The sequence below is a fragment of the Chiloscyllium plagiosum genome, chromosome 1 (assembly GCF_004010195.1).
Source record: "Chiloscyllium plagiosum isolate BGI_BamShark_2017 chromosome 1, ASM401019v2, whole genome shotgun sequence".
Lineage (NCBI taxonomy): Eukaryota > Metazoa > Chordata > Chondrichthyes > Orectolobiformes > Hemiscylliidae > Chiloscyllium > Chiloscyllium plagiosum.
Genome location: NC_057710.1, coordinates 35816056 through 35823905, shown reverse-complemented (window position 1 = coordinate 35823905; position 7850 = coordinate 35816056). Strand labels below are relative to the sequence as shown.

Sequence of the window (7850 nt, the reverse complement as noted above, 5' to 3'; positions counted from 1 at the left end):
GTGCATTATTTTCCCCTCCAACTCTATTTTGATTTAGTCCCTGCCCTCCCCTTCACTGTTTGATCACACAGCATTGCCCTTTTGTGAAGGGCACTGCTTGTCACTGGCCACTCGGGTGTTTTCCTATCTTCCTGGTGGTGGAAATTGAATAAAGATTCATGCACTTTGTGTCTTTCACTGTGTCTCACACCTGCACACACACAACATGGGTGCTGGGGAAAAAGTAAGCACTACCACAGTTAGATGGTAGTGTGGGGGTAGTAAGGAAAAAAAAACACTAGTGTTAGAGGTTCCATTCACTCTGAGAACTGGCTCCAAGGAAGCCAGACCAGTGTCAAGTACTGTGCACGTGTAAATAAAGACAGACTTGGTGACAGGATACCGATCTCTGTGCAGTTATTTCAAAAGAATTAAATATAGTGGATAGCCAATGAGATTTGGGGTTCATGTGCATAGCTCTTTAAAATGCCATGAATAGGTGCAGAAAATAGTCAAGACGACTAGCCTTCATATCGAAAGAGCTGGAGTATAAGGATGCAGATGTCAAGCTGCAGTTATAGAAAACCCTTATTGTTGCCCCACTTAAGAATACTGTGACCAAATCTGGGCCCACTAGGGAGGATGTTTTGGCCCGAAAGGAGTTCAACACAAGAATGTTACCTGAACTTCAGGATTAAGTTATGAGGACAGATTAGATAAATTAGGCCTTTATTCTTGGGTGATCTTGGGTGGAATTTAAATTCAATTAATAAAATTAATTAGTAAGGGTGATTACAAAACTATTATTGATAGTAACGAAAATCATTTGGGTTCAGTCATTTTGTTTGGAAAGGAAATGTGTCATCTCCATTTGGTCTGGCTTACATGTGACTCCAGAACCACAGGAACACAGCTGAGTCTTAACTGCCCTCTGGAAAGGCCTCAGCAAGCCATTCAGTTCAAGGCCAATTAGAGATCGGTAAAAAATGTCACACTTTGTCAGTGACATGCACATCCCATGAAAGAATAAACAAAAACTCAAATTGTATTTGTTTTGGTTGTCAACAAAGAACCACTTTATTTTGTTGAAGGATCTTTACCGACTAATAGTTAATTGCAGTTTACAGTGGCTGTGAACACTCTGGGCAATGAAGCTTGGTATAAGGTAATATGGTACATCATTAACTGCAACAAAGCCATTGTCCAAAGATACTCAAGAATGCTCCTGCACATCCACAAGAACGTTATGAAGTACGTTTAATGGATATGTACTGCATTTAAACGCTGACAGTGATTACATATTAAACGCTGATATAATCATTTCTGTACAGTCTCTGGCAGACATTCAAAAAGAAACAAACTATGTGAGTATTTTGTGAAGTGCTGTCTTTGAAAAAACATGGTAAGTATAGCACAGAAACAATTCTATCTCAGTCTTTATGCTACACATAAAGCTCCTCCTAGCCAAATGCATCAGGTTATCCTTCCATTCTACTCTTTCTCATGAATTCCACATTTTAATTATTCTCTGACAAATAAATTTTATCAGAATTTCATATTGGATTAACAGTGGCTACCTTTTGACATCTAAGCTTTTTGACAAGTGAGGCAAAAATTCCTACTACTCAGACGGACCAAGTCCATCACTCAGGCCATTAATTCTACCTGCAGTTACTTACTAAGGATGAACAAAAAAGTGCACGCCGCATTTTGTTTCACACAGAACCAAGCTTCAAATTACATATCTATTGCTATCTCTGAAACAACACTCACCTCTGCACCAACAAATCACCACTGCAATGAAAAATTCAATTCATGGAGTAATCATCTCCAGATTCACCTCCCAACACCCTTCCTGCCAACACTTCAAACCTGAATACACCTAAGCACCTCCAGCACTGCACTCATTAACCCCCAATGTTGCTGTCACTTTCTGGTGCTCTCATCCCTGAAAATGAAAATCTTTATCCTCATATTCTTCCATTGTCTAAATTAATTACATGTGCTTAACTCTAAATTTGTATTTACTTTTAAAAGACATTATCCAAAACGTTTTTAAGAACTATTACATGACTTAGAGTAACTATACATACTTTCAAAGTACATAAAGGGTCACACAATTGTGGCTAACAAAGCAAGTTCAGGAAATGAATTGTATAAGATTAAAATAAACAGCCTATAAAATTGCAAGAAATAGCAGTAAATCTGATGATTGGGAGTTTTTTTTAGAATAAAGTTAAATTCATAACAGTCCTACCAGACCATAGGGCTCTCTTAGAGAGAGATGATGACAGGTATTTAACCTGAGGATCATTACACTTCAGGCAAGGGAAGAGTCATAGAGATGTACAGCATGGAAACAGACACTTCGGTCCAACCTGTCCATGCCGACCAGATATCCCAACCCAATCTAGTCCCACCTGCCAGCACCCGGCCCATATCCCTCCAAACCCTTCCTCTTGATATACCCATCCAAATGCCTTTTAAATGTTGCAATCGTACCAGCTTCCACCACTTCCTCTGACAGCTCATTCCATACACCTACCACCCTCTGAGTGAAAATGTTGCCCTTTCAGTCTTTTTTATATCTTTCCCCTCTCACCATAAACTATGCCCTCTAGTTCTGGACTGCCTGACCCCAGGGAAAAGACTTTGCCTATTTACTTTGCCCATGCCCCTCATAATTTTGTAAACCTCTATAAGGTCACCCCTCAGCCTCTGACGCTCCAGGGAAAACAACCCCAGCCTGTTCAGCCTCTCCCTATAGCTCAAACCCTCCAACCTTGGCAACATCCTTGTAAATCGAAGAGTACTTCATGATAACCTCAGGTGGTGCAGCAATTAAAGCTTCCTGCTGGCATTGCAAACCAGTTATTCAGCCAACTGAGCTAAATAGGATTTAGAACCATCCAGAAAAGAATAATCTGATCAGGGACAGTCAGCACGGTTTGGTGAAGCGTAGGTCATGCCTAACGAATCTTATTGAGTTTTTTGACAAAATGACCAAACAGGTAGATGAGAGTAAACCGGTTGATGTGGTGTATATGGATTTCAGCAAGGCATTCAATAAGGTTCCCCACAGTAGGCTATTATATAAAATACAGAGGAATGGGATTGTGGGAGACCTAGCAGTTTGGATCAGTAATTGACGTGCTGAAAGAAAATAGAGGGTTGTAGTTGATGGAACATGTTCATCTTGGTGTCCACTGCTGTTCATCATTTTTATAAACGACCTGGATGAGGGCTTAGAAGGGTGGGTTAGTAAATCCATGTACACAGATCCCTGAAAGTTGCCACCCAGATTGACAGGGTTGTTAAGAAGGCATACAGTGTTTTGGCCTTTATTAATAGAGGGATTGAGTTCCGGAACCAGGAGGTTATGCTGCAGCTGTACAAAGCTCTGGTACGGCCACACTTGGAGTATTGTGTACAGTTCTGGTCACCGCATTATAAGAAGGATGTGGAAGCTTTGGAAAGGGTGCAGAGGAGATTTACTAGGATGTTGCCTGGTATGGAGGGAAGGTATTACGAGGAAAGGCTGAGGGCCTTGAGGCTATTCTCATTAGAGAGAAGAAGGTTGAGAGGTGACTTAATAGAGACATACAAGATAATCAGAAGGTTAGATAGGGTGGACAAGGTGAGCCTTTTTCCAAGTATGGGGATGGCAAACACGAGGGGACACAACGTTAAAGTGAGGGGAGATAGGTATAAGACAGATGTCAGAGGTAGTTTCTTTACTCAGAGATTAGTAAGGGTATGGGATGCTTTACCTGCAACAGTAGTAGATTCGCCAAGTTTAAGTGCATTTAAGTCGTCATTGGACAGGCAGATGGACATACATGGAATAGTGTAGGTGGGATGGGCTTCAGATTAGTATGACAGGGCGGTGCAACATCAAGAGCCGAAGGGCCTGTACTGCGCTGTAATGTTCTATGTTCTATGTTCTATGTTCTATGTTCTAAATAAAGCTAGGTAAAAACTAGGACTACAGATGCTGGAAACCCGAGTCTGGATTAGAGTGGGGCTGGAAAAGCACAGCAGGTCTGGCAGCATCCAAGGAGCAGAAAAATCGACGCTTCGGGCAAAAGCCCTTCATCAGGAATAGAAGCAGGCTCCCTGCCTCTATTCTTGATGAACGGCTTTTGCCCGAAACATTGATTTTCCTGCTCCATGGATGCTGTCTGACCTGCTGTGCCTTGCCAGCACCACTCTAACCCAACTGAGCTAAATGATTACTTTGAGTCAGTTTTCACAAACAAGAAACAAGAAATCACCCAGAATTAGAGATTCAAGTTTCTAATGAAAATAAGGAGCTGAAGGAACATAAAGTGGAGAAATTAATGAGACTGAAAGTTGCTGAATCCCCAGGACCTGTCCATCCTACATCCCAGAGTGTTGAAGGAGGTGACTATAGAGACAGTCAGTTTGTTGGTGAGTAGCTTCCAAAATTCTAAGGATTCCTGTAGTTTGGAAGGTAGCAAATTTTTCTCCACTATTTAAGTAGGAAACAAGAGAGAAAACAGGGAACTCCAGACCTGTTAGCCTTACATCAGTAACAGGGAAAGTACTGAATGCTATTGTGAAGGATGTGATAAATCAGAACTTGGATGATAATAATCTGATTGGGCACACTCAGCATGGATTGCAAATTGGAGATAATGTTTGACAAAATTTGTTGCAGTTTTTTGAAGATAGTACTAAAAGATTAATAAAGGAGAGTCAATGAACATAGCATACTTAAATTTTCAGCAGGCTTTTGTTAAAGACCCCCATGAGACTGGATAGAAAAAATGGAAGCAATGACATAGGAATTAATGTGCTGGCATGGATTAATGTTCACTAACAGAACAGAAAACCGAAGTAGGAATCAGTGTGTCTTAGAGTCATACAGCATAGAAACAGACCCTTCGGTCCTGAGTCTAGATTAGAGTGGTGCTGGACAAGCACAGCAGGTCAGGCAGCATCCGAGGAGCAGGAAAATCGACATTTCGGGCAAAAGCCCTTCATCAGGAATGGAGGCAAGGAGCCTCCAGGGTGGAGAGATAAATGGGAGGGTGGTTGGGTGGGGCTGGGGAAAAGGTAGCAAAGAGTACAATAGTGATTGGGGTGGGGATGAACTCCCCAATGTAGAGGAGACCGCATCGGGAGCAATGGATACAATAAATGATATTAGTGGATTTGCAGGTAAAACTTTGATGGATGTGGAAAGCTCCTTTGGGGCCTTGGATGGAGGTGAGGGAGGAGGTGTGGGCGCAGGTTTTACAGTTCCTGCGGTGGCAGGGGAAAGTGCCAGGATGGGAGGGTGGGTCGTAGGGGGGCGTGGACCTGACCAGGTAGTCACGGAGGGAACGGTCTTTGCGGAAGGCGGAGAGTGGTGGGGAGGGAAATATATCCCTGGTGGTGGGGTCTGTTTGGAGGTGGCGGAAATGTCGGCGGATGATTTGGTTTATGCGAAGGTTGGTAGGGTGGAAGGTGGGCACCAGGGGCGTTCTGTCCTTGTTGCGGTTGGAGGGGTTGAGTCTGAGGGCGGAATTGCGGGATGTGGATGAGATGCGTTGGAGTGCATCTTTAACCATGTGGGAAGGGAAATTGCGGTCTCTAGAGAAGGAGGCCATCTGGTGTGTTCTATGGTGGAACCGCTCCTCCTGGGAGTTGATACGGCGGAGGCGGAGGAATTGGGGATACGGGATGGCATTTTTGCAAGAGGTAGGGTGGGAAGAGGTGTAATCCAGGTAGCTGTGGGAGTCGGTGGGTTTGTAGAAGATGTCAGTGTCAAGTCGGTTGTCATTAATGGAGATGGAGAGGTCCAGGAAGGGGAGGAAGGTGTCAGAGATGGTCCAGGTGAATTTAAGGTCAGGATGGAATGTGTTGGTGAAGTTGATGAACTGCTCAACCTCCTCGCGGGAGCACGAGGTGGCGCCAGTGCAGTCATCAATGTAGTAGAGGAAGAGGTGGGGAGTGGTGCCGGTGTAATTACGGAAGATCAACTGCTCTACGTAGCCAACAAAGAGACAGGCATAGCTGGGGCCCATGCGGGTGCCCATGGCTACCCCTTTTGTTGGGAGGAAGTGGGAGGATTCAAAGGAGAAATTGTTGAGGGTGAGGACCAGTTCAGCCAAACCATTGAGAGTGTCAGTGGAAGGGTACTATTGGGGACGTCGGGAGAGGAAGAAACAGAGGGCTTGGAGGCCCTGGTCATGGAGGATGGAGGTGTAGAGGGATTGGATATCCATGGTGAAGATGAGGCATTGGGGGCCGGGGAAATGGAGGTCTTGGAGGAGGTGGAGGGCGTGGATGGTGCCTTGAACGTATGTGGGGAGTTCCTGGACTAGGGCGGATAGGAATGTATCGAGATGAGTTCGGTGGGGCAGGAGCAGGCTGAGACAATGGGTCGGCCAGGGTGGTCAGGCTTGTGGATCTTGGGAAGGAGGTAGAATCGGGCAGTGCGGGGTTCCCGGACTACAAGATTGGAAACTGTGGGTAGGAGATCTCCTGAGGTGATGAGGTTCTGTAGGGTCTGGGAAATGATGGTTTGGTGATGGGAGGGGTGGGGTCATGGTCGAGGGGATGGTAGAAGGAGGGGTCTTCAAGTTGGCATCTGGCTTCAGCGGTGTAGAGGTCATTATGCCAAACTACCACTGCGTCCCCTTTATCTGCTGGCTTGGTGGTGAGGTTGGGATTGGAGCAGAGGGCTACGCATTGTGAGGGTGAGAGTTTAGAGTGGAGGAAGGGGTAGACAAGTTGAGGAGGTTGATGTCCCGGCAGCAGTTGGAAATGAAGAGATTGAGGGCGGTTAATAGGCTAGCATGGGGTGTCCAGTGGATGGAGTGTGTTGGAGGTGGGTCCATCCATTCCACGCTGAACATAATCTCAAACTAAACTAGTCCCAACTGTCTGTTTCTGGAGTGTCTCAAGGTATATATGAATATGCTTTAGAGGTGATGACCAAACGTAATATTTCCAAATTTCCAGATGGTACAAAATTGATTGGGAATGTGTTGTGAGAAAGATGTAAAGAGGCTTCAGGAGGATTTGGACAGGCTTACTGAATGGACATGAACATGGCAGATGCTATCGTAAGGACAGACTGACGGGCAGAGGGGTGGGGTGGCCATGTTGGTATTCAGTCCCTTGTGTGGGGGGACATAGAATCAGGGGATGTAGAGTCAGTATGGATAGAGCTGAGAAATTCTAAGGGTAAAAAGACCCTCTTGGGAGTTATCTACAGGCCCCCAAACAATAATCTGGATGTCGGATGTAAGTTGAATCAGGAGCTGAAATTGGCCTGTCGCAAAGATGTTACTACAGTTGTTATGGGGGATTTCAACATGCAGGTAGACTGGGAGAATCAGGATGGTATTGGACCTCAAGAAAGAGACTTTGTGGAGTGCCTCCGAGATGGATTCTTAGAGCAGCTGGTGCTGGAGCCGACCAGGGAGAAGGCAATTCTGGATCTGGTATTGTGCAAAATTAAAAAAAATGGTCAGGGACCATTCTGGAAGCTTTTAAAGAGCAACAGAGGATTACTAAGAAGGAAATACACATAGAAAAAATGAGGTACGAAGATAAACTGGCCAAAAATATAAAGGAGGATAGTAAAAGCTTTTTTAGGTATGTGAAAGGGAAAAAAATGGTTAAGATTAAAATTGGGCCCTTGAAGACAGAAACAGGGGAATATATTACGGGGAACAAAGAAATAGCAGAAGAATTGAATTGGTACTTCAGATCTGTGTTCACTGGGGAAGACACAAGCAATCTCCCAGAAGTAACAGTGGCTGAAGGACCTGAACTTAAGGGAATTTATATTTGCCAGGAATTGGTGTTGGAGAGACTGTTAGGTCTGAAGGCTGATAAGTCCCCGGGGCCTGATG

The 7850-nt window shown here is 44.6% G+C and overlaps 1 protein-coding gene across 1 annotated transcript in view; it reads right to left on the bottom strand.

The window, feature by feature from the left end:
• The window catches only part of dcc (DCC netrin 1 receptor), a 1293953-nt gene that overhangs the window by 760151 nt on the left and 525952 nt on the right, over positions 1-7850 (bottom strand). The window lies entirely within an intron of this gene.